Consider the following 14,002-nt stretch of genomic DNA (forward strand, 5'->3'; position numbering starts at 1 on the left):
AAAAAAACTCAAATGAGGTAACTCATGTAAAACATTTAAAAAAAATAAAAACATCTTACTCTTTCAGCATTAGGCTGATAATAAAAAAAGAAGCCTAACATTTGAACTGTGGGATGCCAAATTATATTGCCAATTGGATTACAGCCCAGAACTGAGTTTCTTATCCACCTAGGCTTAAAACTGTGGCACTAATTGAAAAAGAATGAGAAAGAGAATAATCTTCCCTTCTGGGTGGCTCTGAGTCCCTCACAGCTCAACTCCACTGAGCCTCCCTTGCTAGCTCAGGTACCATCTCTTTCTCTGTATAATGGAGCTTCCTGCCCTGCAGGAAGACCTAGTCACAACCTTGCTGTTACCTTGCCCTGCAAAGCAAAGCTGATTCTCTTCCTGCTCAAGTACTACCAACCCTGATTTTCTCCAGATCTATTAGTGGAGTTTTATTAGGGTTAGATACATATGTACCAAGATAGGTCAACTGCAAATTCAACCAAGAGAATTCTTATACATGAAATAATTTAAAAGGTTCTATAAAGTTATAACAGCAAATACTGTAAGTTTCTAAATGAAAAATTAGAGAACTCGGCTTTAAATTGAGCTAGTGGAGCGCCTCTGTGGCTCAATTGGCTAAGAGTCTGCTTTTGTCTCAGGTCATGATTTGGGGTCCTGGGATCGAGCCCTCCACCTCGAGCTCCCTGCTCAGGGGGGAGTCTGCTTCTCCACTCCCTCTGTCCCTCCCCACGCTCTTGCAGGCAAGTAAGCTCTCTCACTCTCAAATAAATAAATGAAATCTTTTTTAAATTTTTTTTTTAAATTAATTGAGCTAAATTCATTGGTATGGGCCCTCATAACAAGATTTTTTGAACCAGCAGAAAAGAACAGCAAATAATTATGGTTCTTTTTGTAATTTGCCTTACAGAATATCTACAACATGCCATCCTGAAAGTCCAGCACACAATAAAAAAGTTACTACATATGAAAAAGGCAGTGACTAGGATTCAAAACCAAAAGAAAAATTCACACAGATGCATGATGATCCAGATGTTGGAATTACATGACTTTGCAATAACTGCTGTGGAAATATGTTAAAGAATTTAGAAGAAAAGATTAAATGGGTAAACAGATGGGGAATTAAGGCAGAGAAACAAAAAAATCTAACAGAATACAAGTTTTAGAACTATATAGCACAGTATCTGAAATGGAGCAGATTGGATACAGCAAAATAGAGGGTCAATAAACACAAATACAAGTCAACAGAAATGATCCAAACTGAAGCAGAGGGAGGAAAAAATATTTAAAAACCAAAAACAGTTGGAAAAAAGCAAATGATCCAACATACATGTAATTGGAGTAGCACAAAAAGGCACAGAGAAGGGGCGCCTGGGTGGCTCAGTTGGTTAAGCGACTGCCTTCGGCTCAGGTCATGATCCTGGAGTCCCGGGATCGAGTCCCACATCGGGCTCCCTGCTCAGCAGGGGGTCTGCTTCCCCCTCTGCCCTCTTCCCTCTCGTGCTCTCTGTCTCTCATTCTCTCTCTCTCTCAAATAAATAAATAAAATCTTTTTAAAAAAAAAAGGCACAGAGAAAAGGAACAATAGAAACGTTTGAATGGAAAGATGTCTTTCACATGCTAAAAAAAGGAAAAAAAAAAAGACAAATAATAACCCAGAATTCTATATCCAGTGAAAATAGCATTCAACAGTGAACGACTATTCAACTAAATAGACATTTTCAGATAAATTAAAGCTGAGAGAAAAAGTTGCCAGCAGACCCAAACTACATAAACATGATTAAAATATAAATATAAAGAAATAACAAATAGAAATATTAAAATAAAAATATAAAAGAAATAGTGCCAGGATAGTTGGGTCCATAGGAAGGAAAAAAAAAAAAAACCATAAAGAGTGAGTATATATGGGGGTGCCTGGGTGGCTCAGTTGTTAATTGTCTGCCTTTGCTCAGGTCCTGATCCCAGGGTCCTGGGATTGAGCCCCGCTTCAGGCACCCTGCTCAGCAGGAAGCCTGCTTCTTCCTCTCCCACTCCCCCTGCTTGTGTTCCCTCTCTCACTGTGTCTCTCTGTCAAATAAATAAATAAAATCTTTTTAAAAAAAAGAGTGAATATATATGAACATAAAGGACTGCTTTTTCAAAATGTTTAAGAAACTATTGACAGCTTAAATTAAAATAATTACAATGTCTGATACAGTTCATAACACAAAGACAAAATAAGTGACAGTAGTAACACGAAGGTCAAAGGGAGAGAATAAATGGAATTACATTCATAAGGATTTTACATTGAAAGTTAAATGGTATAAAATTAACTCAAGGTAGCCTGTAATAAATTAAGGGTGTATATTATCATTCCTAGAGCAACCACTCTGTGATGGAATAAATAGCTACAAATTATCTTCCCATCGAGAGTCAGAATATACTTCTCTGCCCCTTGAATCAGGGGTGGCCTTGTGACCCACTTTGGCCAACAGAATATGAATGATGTTGCATGAGTTCCAAACCACTTTGAATATGTGTTGCTTATTTTACATAAAACATCAATGAAGCTAGCTTTAAAAAAAATAATAAAAATAAAAAATAAATCTAGAGTTATTCCTTCCTCTCATATTTTCTAGAGAAGTATGTGTATATCTGGTATGTCTTCCATATATATATATACACACACACACATTATATATACCCATATATATATATATATATATATATACACACACACACACACACACAATTACCACAATCAATATAAAGAATATATATATTCACTACCCCAAAAAGGTTCTTCGTGTACTTTGTAATTCATGCCTTCCACCCTCCATCCCCACACAAACATTTATCTGCTTTGTGTCATCATAGGTGTGTTTGAATTTTCTAGAACTTTACATAATCAATTTAAAAGCATTTACCCTTTCTCATCTGGCTTTAGTCACCATAATTATTTTGAAATTCATCCATGTTGTTGCATTTGTCATTAGTTCCTTTTTATTGCTGAGTAATATCCCAATAAATGAATACACCAGAAATTGTTTATCTATTCACCTGTCAAAGGACGTTAAATTGTTTCCACCTTCTGCCTAATACAAATAAAGCTGCTGTGAATATTTGTGCGCAACTTTTTGTGTAAATATATTTATTTCATTTCTCTTGAGCAAATACCTGGGAGTGGAATGGCAGGGTTTTATGGTAGGTGTATGTTTAAAGTTTTAAACAACTGCCAAACTATTTTCCAAAATGGTTTTCCATTTGACATTCCCATTTGCAACATATGACAGTTCTGGTTTCTCCATATTCTTTGACACTTGGCATGATCAGTATAAAATTGCATGACTTTGGAAAACCATTTGCCAATTTCTTATGAAGTTAAGTTTCCACCTACCCTAAGTCCCAGTAATTCCTTCTCCTCAGTATGAATGAGAAATGAATGCGTATGTTCACCGGAAACAACTTTCACATGAATGTTCACAGCAACTTTGTTCACGATAGCTCAACACTGAAACAACCCAACTCTGCATAAACAGAGGAATGGATAAACAAACTGTAGTACATCCACACTCAGCAATTTAAAAGGGGATGAACTAATGATATAACAACATGGACAAATCCCAAAAAATACTATGTGGAATGAAAGAAGCCAGATCAAACAGTTTCTTTATATAAAGTTCACACAGACAACCAACCTCTGGGAATAGAAATCAGAACAGTGGTTGCCCCTGGAGGGTGGGGGAAGAATGATGGTGTGGACAGGGACAGGAGGGGTTTTTCTGGGGTATAGACATCTTCTATATGTTGATCTGTGTGATGGTTATATGAATACATGTATATTGCCCAAGTTTATTGAGTTGTGCTCCTGAGATTAATGTATTTTGCTGTTTTACATTATACTCAATTAAGTGCTGTTGGCATAAAACAACAACAAAAACCCTATATCAGGTAATCAGTTCTCCTGAAGAAAAGCTTTAATGTTTCAAAAAGAAAGAGAGAGAGATCCAGAAAGAAAGAAAGAAAGAGGAGGAGGAGGAAGGAAGGAAGGAAGGAAGGGGAAAGGAAAGGAAAGGAAAAGAAAGAAAAGAAAAGAAAAAAGAATGAAAGAAAAGGGAGAGGGAAAGAAGGAGGAAGGGGAGGGAGATAAGAAGGAAAGGAAAGAGAAGCACTTTTACAACTTCAGGGTTTCCCAGGAGAGCCTCTATTTACACCTGTTGTCCTGGCACCCTAGTCAGTGTAGCCTGTGTCCCAGGTCTCTCACATTTGTAGTTAATAGGTCGGTAGACCTTCGTTTTACGCTTCCCGCTCCTGCCGCACTCAGACCTAGTAGTGTGTGGAATACGTGTACAGTGAATGGAGTTGTCATTTTGACATGTATTTAAATCTGAAAGACAAATCAGCCATATCTCATCTCTCTTTTCCTGAGTCTTCCCGGACTGAAATCTCTTGTCCAAGGACATCACACATGGTGCCCCGCGCTTTGAAAAACAAAGCACTCAGACACAAGGATCTACGCTGGGCTCCTTTCTCTGGTCTAGGGTGGTGGTAAGAGAAACATCGAGCACAGCGCCTCCGGCAGTTGTCCGGCGGCCCATGCGGAAGCCCACAGGTTGTCCCCCGGCAGGCACTGAGGTATCAATGCACAATGTGCCCAAAACAGAGACTAAGAAGCGCTGCTGTCGAGCATATGCAGAGCGGACTGAAAGCTTTTGTTACCATGGTTTGGTCCCTTTTTGCACGGTCAAAAGCCACAGCAACATATTTTATCGTTTGGTATCACTCTTATATTTTGCAATAAGCACTTTCCGTAGCGACAAAGTCAAAAACAAACAAAAAAACAGAATTGCATGTTATAGGAAAGTCCACGATGAACGTGTATTCTGCACAAGATGTTCGTCAGCATTTATCACCCTCCGTGGAGTCGTGGTGATGTCTGCGAGGACTTGAAAAGTAGAAGGCGCAAATCTGCGAAGATGCATCGTCGCTTGCTTCCAAAGACGGTGCCAGACAGTAATGATTGAAAATCACAGGTGTGTTTGCATTTCACTCTGTGAAGCGAGACTTTTCAGTCACATCAAAGGTCACTTAGCTCATTTATTTAATTCCAATTTTGTGTGCGCGTGCACGCACACACACACGAACTAAAGCAATACTTGGTAACGCATTGGCTCCAGGAGAAAAGAACAATTTTACACAGAGTGAGAGGATGATAGTTTTATATCAGTGTCATTAAACACTTCAGACAGAAAATCATTTGTTATTCTAATAACTCTTTCTATCCAATTCATCAAAATAAAGCTGTTGAAAGTTCATTCTGTCAGAGATGAAATATCTGACATTATTGCAAACACTTCAGCATAAAATATCAAACTGGAAGACCACAGCTCTGGTTTTGGTTATAGTAAAAATACAAATTTTTTAAAGATTTTTTTATTTATTTATTTGAGAGAGAGAGAGCACAAGCAGGGGGGAGGAGCAGAAGGAGTGGGAGAAACCACTTCCTGCTGAGCAGGGAGCCTGATCCCAGGACCCTGGGATCATGACCTGAGCCGAAGGCAGACGCTTAGCCAACTTAGCCACCCAGGTGCCCCCAAAACACAAATTTTAGTGAAGCACAGCATCATGATAAAAGTAATGTTCTTATTGAATTATGGAACTTATGGAATGGAAATATGTTTGGAATCAGTTGTAATACGCATAATTTAGAACTGCAGCCAAATAAGTTATGATGGTTTTTCCATCAAAATAGAAACTGTATTTGTTAAAATTTACAAATATTTCCATATAAACACAATTAGAGAAATGGAGTTACAAAGTTTTTGAGTACAGTGGGATGGAATACCAAAAAACCAGAACCAAGAACCTTCTGTATGGTAGCTCATTTCTTTCCTGCTTCTTATCCATAGGATTGTGGAAGCACATAAGCCTTTGAAAAACTATTCTTTTTTTATTTTTTTAAATATTTATTTATTTATTTGAGAGAGAGAAAAAACATGAGTGGAGGGAGGGGCAGAGGGAGAGAGAATCCTCAAGCAGACTCTCCACGGAGCACAGAGCCTGACACAGGGCTTGATCCCATGACCCTGAGATCATGACCTGAGCCAAAACCAAGAGTCAGATGCTTAACAGACTGAGCCACCCGGGTGCCCCAAAAGACTAACTTTCAATCAACCTAGGGATCTGCATAATATTGAACTCATTTGTTACAATGTTCTCAATTTTTTCATTGTATTCATTTAAAGCAGTTAGAAATCTTGTATCTTTAATCAAAGCATGTAATGAATAAAGGGCAAGAACCTTCAACTCTTGAAGACTTTCGCAAATTCCAAGGTTTTTTTTTAAAGATTTTATTTTTAAGTAATCTACACCCAAGGTGGGGCTTGAACTCATTAACCTGGAGATCAAGAGTCCAGTGCTCCACTGACTAAGCCAGACGCCCCATGAATTCCAAGTATTAGAAACAAATCTTACAAATGGAAGTCACTGAAATCGATCCCCTCCCTAGGAAAGAAAAAAACTAAACAAAATGAACAAGTAAAAATAGTGCACAAGACATAATCCTGAAATTTTGGTGGACCTCCAAATTTTAAACTGATAAGAACAGATATTACACATGATCTTAGCCAAAAGGCCGAGAAGCAATGGACCTCCAAATTTTAATTGGTTAAAATTATATTCTGAACTGGGGTGAAGTAACAGATGAAATCAGTAATTTTGCTGTGTTTACATTTTTATTGAGATATAACTGAAACACAATTATGATATTAGCTTCAGGTGTACAATATAATGATTTGATATTTTTGTATATTGTGATCATTTAAATTTGATGAAACATTCAAAAAATCAAAATTTTATAATTTTGTCTTAGAAAAATGGGTCAAAGTAAGATATTCCAACTGGAGGCCAAAAAAAAGGCACATATGAAAATACAGGGGCTGAACTATTTATACAGTTCAATGAAGAAAAATAGAATGAAGAATACCCTCCATTCAGCAAAAATCTCTTACAGCTTATTCAACCCCTGTGTGAGGAAGTGGTATTCTATCAAAACAGTGACGGTGATCTGCAGCAATCTGGATGACTCACACTAACATAACCTGAATGAAAGAGATCAGACATACATGACTACATGCTATAGGAATCCAGATGTAAAAAGGACAAAAGCAAGCAAACTAATCAAAGCCATTAGAATTGGGGGTGGTGAATGGAACAGGGCACAGAGAGTTTCAGACATTGGTGATGTGTTTAATCTTGAACTTGGGCTAGTGACTGAGGTGTGTTAAGACTGTGAAAATTCACATATGATATTCATTTCTTTGAATGTGTGTTATACTTCAATGCCTTTTTAAAAGTATTATGAAGATTAATGATATTCTTCCACACAACCGTAATATTATAATACCATTACCACCCCTGAGAAAATGACCAATTATACCATCACATAATTTAATATGTAGTCCGCATTCGTAGTTCTTTTTTATCTAGGAATAGATTTTATTATTTGTATGAATTTAATCAGGATCCATTCTAAGTTCAAGCACTGCATTTGATTTTTATTTTTTTTAACATTCTTTTAATCTAGAACAGTCCGCTTTCTTTTTCAGACCCTGATAGCTCTGTTATAAATATTCTATACTCTAAAAGTGTTTGATTGGCTGCTGACATCTGCAGTAGACAGAATTCTAAAATGACCACTAATGATCCATGTCCTTGGGTAATGCTCTTCCCTAAAAGGAGGGTCGGACCCGTGAATATGATGTGATAACACTCCCATTATTAGCTTACCAGATTGTGAACGTATAAGTAAGGTCCCTAATCAGCTGACTCTAAGTTCATCAAAAGGGAGATTATCCTGAGTGAGCCCGACTTCATGGAGAGAGCCCACAGGAGAAAGCCAAAGCAGCAGAGATGTTCTCCTGCTCACCTTGCCATGTTGTGAGATGGGGGGCCACACAGCGGGCACCTGAGGGTGGGCTCAAGACCAGCCCTGGCCTACAGCCCACAAGGAAATGGGCACCACGGTCAAACACTTGCCACACAACGAATTCTACCCACAACCAGATGGGGCCTGTAGGAGGCCTTCGCCTCTGGAGATGCCATCCTCGAGAGATGGATGCCATCCTCGACAGATGGATGACATCCTCGACAGATGGATGCCATCCTCGACAGATGGATGCCATCCTCGACAGATGGATGCCCTACCCCGAGCCTTGATTCCAGTCACAGAAGACCCTGCCCAGAGGTCACAGATAAGCCACTGTCTGTCTGACTCCTGCTTCTGGAAAATTATGAGATAATAAATTTGTGTCAAATTTAAGTTGCTAACTTTGTGGCAATTAATTACTCACCAATAGAAAACTCACACATGTCACTCAGCCTTGTATTTCTTATCAAGTGAAAGCTAGTTTTAAAGCAGCATCCAACAAGCTTTTCCACAAACAGATGGTAAATATTCTAGACCTTCCCGCTGACCGGTCTCCTCTTCAGCTACTCAGATCTGCATCCTCCTGAGAAAGTAGCCCCAGGCAATATCGAAACCAAAGACTGCAGCTGTGTTTCAATAAAACTTTAAGAAGCAGGGGGCCTGCCACGTTTAAATTCTTGGACCCGGATCTCCAGGCCCTCAAGCTTCCTGCTCCCTAGCGCCCCTTGCAGGCCGATGGGGGCACAGCCCTGCCCAGCCCGGTCCCCCAGCCTGAGAGCGGCCACTGACACGCTGTGGGGGCTCTGTTTGCAATCCTGGCAGGGCCCTCCCTTGTTTCTCAAAGCATTGACAACTTACAGGGCTCTTTCGAATCCCTGATTACCACACTTCGGCTTCTCAACAGCCAAGTGAGCTGAGTGAGGAAGGCCCCATGGCGCCCGCCTTCAGGAGAGGAGAGGCCTGTGATTGAATGTCTGCCCGGCTCATGAAGCCAGTTCTCAGTTTATCAGTCGTTCCTGTCCCTCGGTGTCACTAGTCTTCCCGGTGCAGAGGGCATGATCCCAAAGCCCACCTCTGAGACGGGGGCTGCACTCCCCTGGCCTCTCCTCTGCCCCAGTGCCTCCCTGGTCAGGAGTTAGGACAGTCCCCATGCTCGCCCCATCATGCCGGCTTGGAAAGTAGACTCAGACTTGAACGGAGCCTCAGAGGTGACTCATCCGAGGCATCAAACTGTGCTCCTTGCAGGAGGAGGACTCCAGGAGCCAAGAAAGCACCGAGAGGTGCAGGGGACCCAGCAGGTGTCACAGAGGGTGTCCCCACCCACCTGATTTTAGGCACGGAGCTCTGCTAGCATGTTGTGGAAGGCTGTGCTCTTGAAACAGAGTTTCGAGACCACCTGCGGAAGCCATGTGTTCCTGTCACGGAGGAGAAAACAGAGGTCCCAGAGAGAGGAAGTGAATTGCCTAAGAGATGGGATAGTATTCAGGCCACAAACAGATTGAAGCCGAACCCTAAGGCCAGCCCGCCCTGGCTGTGTCCCTCTGTGAGCATGATGTCAAGTGTACCCTCCCCGGGGACACTGAGGTCTGCAGCCACAGACTCAACAGGCTGCTTCACTGCTTCAGCCTGACCCTGGAGGCCTCAGCCTCCCCTGTGCATCACGGCGGTAATTCTGGCTTTGAAGATTATGGGGTGTGAGCAGGCCCAGGGGCCCTGGGGCAGGAAGGTGGACAACTTCATAAACACAAGCCCCCACGGCAGGTCCCCAGAAGAGAGGAGGTGCCGGTGGGCAGGGCACCCCTCTTGCTCTCAGGTAGTGGACCCGTCTCTGCCGGGTCCTCAGCCAGCAAGCAAGGACAGTTAGTAGCTGTGAGGACAAGCGACGCAGGGATCAGGGTGCTGCAAGCCAGGCCCGGAAGCGGGTCGCAGAGCCCTGCACGACTCTGAAAGAGTAGGCACGTAGGGCAAAGGCCAGGAGCTCAGCCACACTCACTCACCTTCTTTCTGGGGTCCCGTGAAGACTCAGCAGATGTGCCCAGAGCCTCCAGGAGGAGGCCCGGCCCAGGCGGTCTGACAACAAGGACCCCCAGCCACACGCCCTCAGGAAAGGACAGCCTCCATGGCCTGTCCAGTTATCCTTGTGGCCCTGCTCTCGGCAGTGCCCACGGGGGACGCTGTCCACGCTCCTGGCTACCTGCCAATGTCCAGGCCCTCAGACGGCTTCTCCACCAAAGGAAACGTGCTCATCGGGGCTGTGACGCCCTCACACGTGGTGCTGGATCAGCCACAAGCAAGGTTCCAGCAGCCTTTGGGGCAGCCGCTGTGCCAGCGGTGGGAGGACTCCTGATCCTTAGGGAGGTATGGCCACCCAGTGAGGGAGGGCGGGGGAGGGACGCCTTCCTGATCACTGCAGGCAGCTGGGGGCGCTAGACCTGTCACCCAGCGTCCAGGGCCCCTGGGCAGGGACAGCACTGGCTCTGAGCACTGGGTGCCAGACTAGGTTCTGGTCCCGGCCGTCCCTGAGTCACTGATCACCCAAGGCAAGTCCCCTTCTCTCTCTGCACAATGCTAATGTTCCTTTGGTTCGAAGGTGAGAAGAGCTCTGCAGCTGGGAATGGCTTCAGCGTCCTGGCACCAGAGCTGTGGGAAGACGCACGTAGGGGTTGTGCAGGGGGCCCAAGGGGAAGGCAGCCCCAGGCCGGTGCCTGTCTGCACCCATCTGTGCCTGCCTGGCTTCCACAGGTATCTGAGCTGCTCCCAGGGCTGCACTGGGCCCTCACCGCCTTCCAGGCTGGGAGCCTGCAAGGTCTTTCCAGAAAGGTGCCCAGGAAGTCTGTAGCCAGACCCGATGTCACTCCGCTCCCCACATCTGTCTGTCTTCCTCCTGCCTACGTGTTTGTCAGGGGCACTCCAGCATGCGTCTGCACACCTACTCAGGGCTCTCTACCTGTGTCTCTGGCCGTCTGTCTCTGCAAGGGCGTGTCCGTCTGTGTGCTGTGCACCCGGCTTCCGGCCTCTGCGTCGGAGCCTCCCACCGCAGGGCGTGTGCGCTGTGTGTGTGTGTGATGTGTGTGTGCGTGTGTGTGTGTGCACTGTGTGTGTGTGATGTGTGTGTGCTGTGTGCATGTGCACTGTGTGCGTGATGTGTGTGCGTGATGTGTGTGCGTGTGTGCGCGCTGTGTGTGTGCTGTGTGTGCTGTGTGTGTGTATGTGCGCTGTGTGTGCATGTGCTGTGTGTGTGTGCTGTGTGTGTGTTGTGTGCGTGTGTGTGCTGTGTGTTTGCGTGTGTGTGCTGTGTGTGTGTGCGTGCTGTGTGTGTGCTGTGTGTGTGCACTGTGTGTGTGTGCTGTGTGTGTGCGCGCTGGTGTGTGCTGTGTGTTTGCATGTGTGTGCTGTGTGTGTGATGTGTGTGCGTGTGCGCACCTCATCCACACCTGAGCGCCTGTCTCTGCATCGGAGCCTCCCACCGCAGTGTGTGTGTGCTGTGTGTGTGTGTGTGTGCTGCGCATGTGTGCCGTGCGTGTGTGATGTGCACATGTGTGCTTGCATGTGTGTGCTGTACACATGTGTTGTGAGTGTGTGTGTGTGTGTGCCGTGCATCTGTCACTTCCGCTCTGCCAGTTTGTCAGCTGAGTGCTGCACTGCGGTCAGCCTCTCTGCACGTCTGCGTGTCTGTGTGTGTGTGTGTGTGTGTGTCTGTCTCTGTATGTGTCTCTCTGTGTGTATCTGTATGTGCGTTTGAGTGTGTGTCTGTGTGTGTCTTTGTGTGTGTGTCTCTGTGTGTGTCTCTGTGTGTGTTTGTGTGTGTCTGTGTGTGTTTGTGTGTGTCTGTGTGTCTGTGTGTGTCTTTGTGTGTGTGTCTCTGTGTGTGTTTGTGTGTGTGGCTCTGTGTGTCTCTCTGTGTGTATCTGTATGTGTGTCTGTTTGTGTGTCTCTGTGTGTGTTTGTGTGTGTCTCTGTGTGTGTTTGTCTCTGTATGTGTGTGTGTCTCTGTATGTGTGTTTGTATGTGTGTGTGTGTCCGTGTGTGTGTGTGTCTTTGTGTGTGTGTCTCTGTGTGTGTTTGTGTGTGTGTCTCTGTATGTGTGTTTGTGCCTATGTGAGTGTCTGTGAATGTGTCTGTGTGTGTGCTTGTGAGCGTGTGTCAGTGTCTGAATGTCTGTCACTTTGTGTGTGCCCTTGTCCACCTCTGGGAAGCTGCCTGCCTTTCTCCGTGTATGGGAACTGGTGCATGGCTGTCTTTCCCCCAAGGCTTCCGTCCTTCCGCCAGCGTACATCTAAATTCAGTCTCCCTTCGCACCTCGCCGCGCTCCTTGCAAGGACACACCCTCTGTGGCGGTTTTATGTGGCTCAGCAGAATGCTACTGACCAATCCTAACTGCCCCCCGTCCTTCACCCTCTCGAAGGTTCAACACCCGCTTTTTCCTGAATGTCCTGGGCCTTCTCTTCGCTGTATCCGAGGCGAAAGAGGACCCAGCCTTCCTGCCCAACATCACCGTGGGACTGCCGGTCTGTGATTCCTGTATCTCAGGGTCTCGGGCCCTGGCGAGCACCCTGGCCCTGCTGTCCAACCAGCCCCGGCCCACGCCCAACTTCCGCTGTGGCCCCCGGCCACGGCTCCCGGGGGTGGTTGGTGGGATGAGCTCCCCAGAGTCTGAGCCCATGGCTGAGCTGCTGTCCATGTACAGAGCCCCTCAGGTGAGGATGCACCTGCAGAGAAGGAACCACTAGTGTCCTCTGGCTGTGAGCTACAGGATCGCGCCGCACCCGGCCAGACACATCACAGGTTGTGACCTGGAGAGCTTACTTCCCTTCCCTGGGCCTGGGGTCCCCCGTCCTACAAAATGGAGGAGCAGATCCCAGACTAGACGGGTGGTTCCCTAGTGCTTGTCCCCAAACTGGTGCTGATCCATTAGGATGCTTTCTCTGGTTTGCAACGACATGACAAAGAAATGCCTTGGGGTCGGTTATGCATGTCAGTGTGAGGTCGCCGGCTCTCCTTCAGCAGTGGTTCCTTTTTTTTTTTTTTTTTTCAGTTTTATTGAGATATAATTAACAGACATCACCGTATAAGTTCAAGGTGTACAGCATGATGGTTTGACTTACACCCACTATGAAATGATTACCCCAAGAAGTTTAGTTAGCGCCCATCGCCTCATAGAAATACAATGAAGAGAGAAAGCAAAGGAAGGAAAAGGAGAGTTTTTCCTTGTAATGAGACCTCTCAGGATTTACTGTCTTGACAACTTTCCCATGTGCCAGACAGCGGTGTCAGCTCCTGTCCCCAGGCTGCACGTGCGTCCCCAGTGCTTACCTCTCTCGGAGCTGGAAGTCTACCTTTTGGCAGCTTCTTACAATTCCTCCTTCCCCCCTTCTGGTGACCTCACATCTCATCTCCTTTCCATGAGTTTGTTAGGGTTTTGGTTTGTGTTTGTTTTAGTTCCACATGTAAGTGAGATCACACTGTCCGTGTCTTTCTCTGTCTGGCTTATTTCACTCAGCATGATGCCCTCCACCCATGCTCTCACAATAACGGATTTCCTCCTTTAACGGCTGAATAATATTCCATCATACATGTACACCACAGCTCCTTTATCCATTCATCCATCGATGGACACTTCAGTTGTTTCCAGATGGACCTATTGTAGGTTTTATTTTTCCAACACACTTCTGTGGCAAAATAAACCTTTGGCCACCTTATACCAAACTCTCATAATTTTTGGTTGATTAAACAGCCTGGGACACATGTGCTCTAACTGCCCATGATCTGAGGGCTGATGAGAGCACTCAAGGTTTATAACCCAGGCCAGGATGAGCTCATTCCTTCTCCCACCCTTCTCAGAAAGTTGGAAAGTTGAACAAGTCACTGACCACAGTGCTGGATTTCATGATGTTTCCATGAAACATCCGCCTAGACTTGACTTCTGTTTGATCTTTAGTGCGTATCAAATCTGTTAGGCAGGGAAGCAATGTTTATGAAATCATTTTCCAGTTGGAGAATCCTTATTTTTCCCCACCATGCAGGGAAATAAGTTACATGACTATGACTTGTGAGCTCTAAAAGACACCACAAGAAATATTAAATATCTTC

At 44.9% G+C, this 14,002-nt stretch overlaps 2 pseudogenes; one reads left to right on the forward strand and one right to left on the reverse strand.

Annotated features, from left to right (window-relative positions):
* The window catches only part of LOC145716233 (olfactory receptor 9I1-like), an 18,811-nt pseudogene extending 6,169 nt beyond the window's left edge, over nt 1-12,642 (forward strand).
* On the reverse strand, nt 6,527-6,631 carry LOC115937059 (U2 spliceosomal RNA; annotated as a pseudogene).
* Nucleotides 12,643-14,002: the final 1,360 nt, after the last annotated feature.

Source organism: Leptonychotes weddellii, chromosome 11 (assembly GCF_054177405.1).
Source record: "Leptonychotes weddellii isolate Sample4059 chromosome 11, ASM5417740v2, whole genome shotgun sequence".
NCBI classification, from domain to species: domain Eukaryota; kingdom Metazoa; phylum Chordata; class Mammalia; order Carnivora; family Phocidae; genus Leptonychotes; species Leptonychotes weddellii.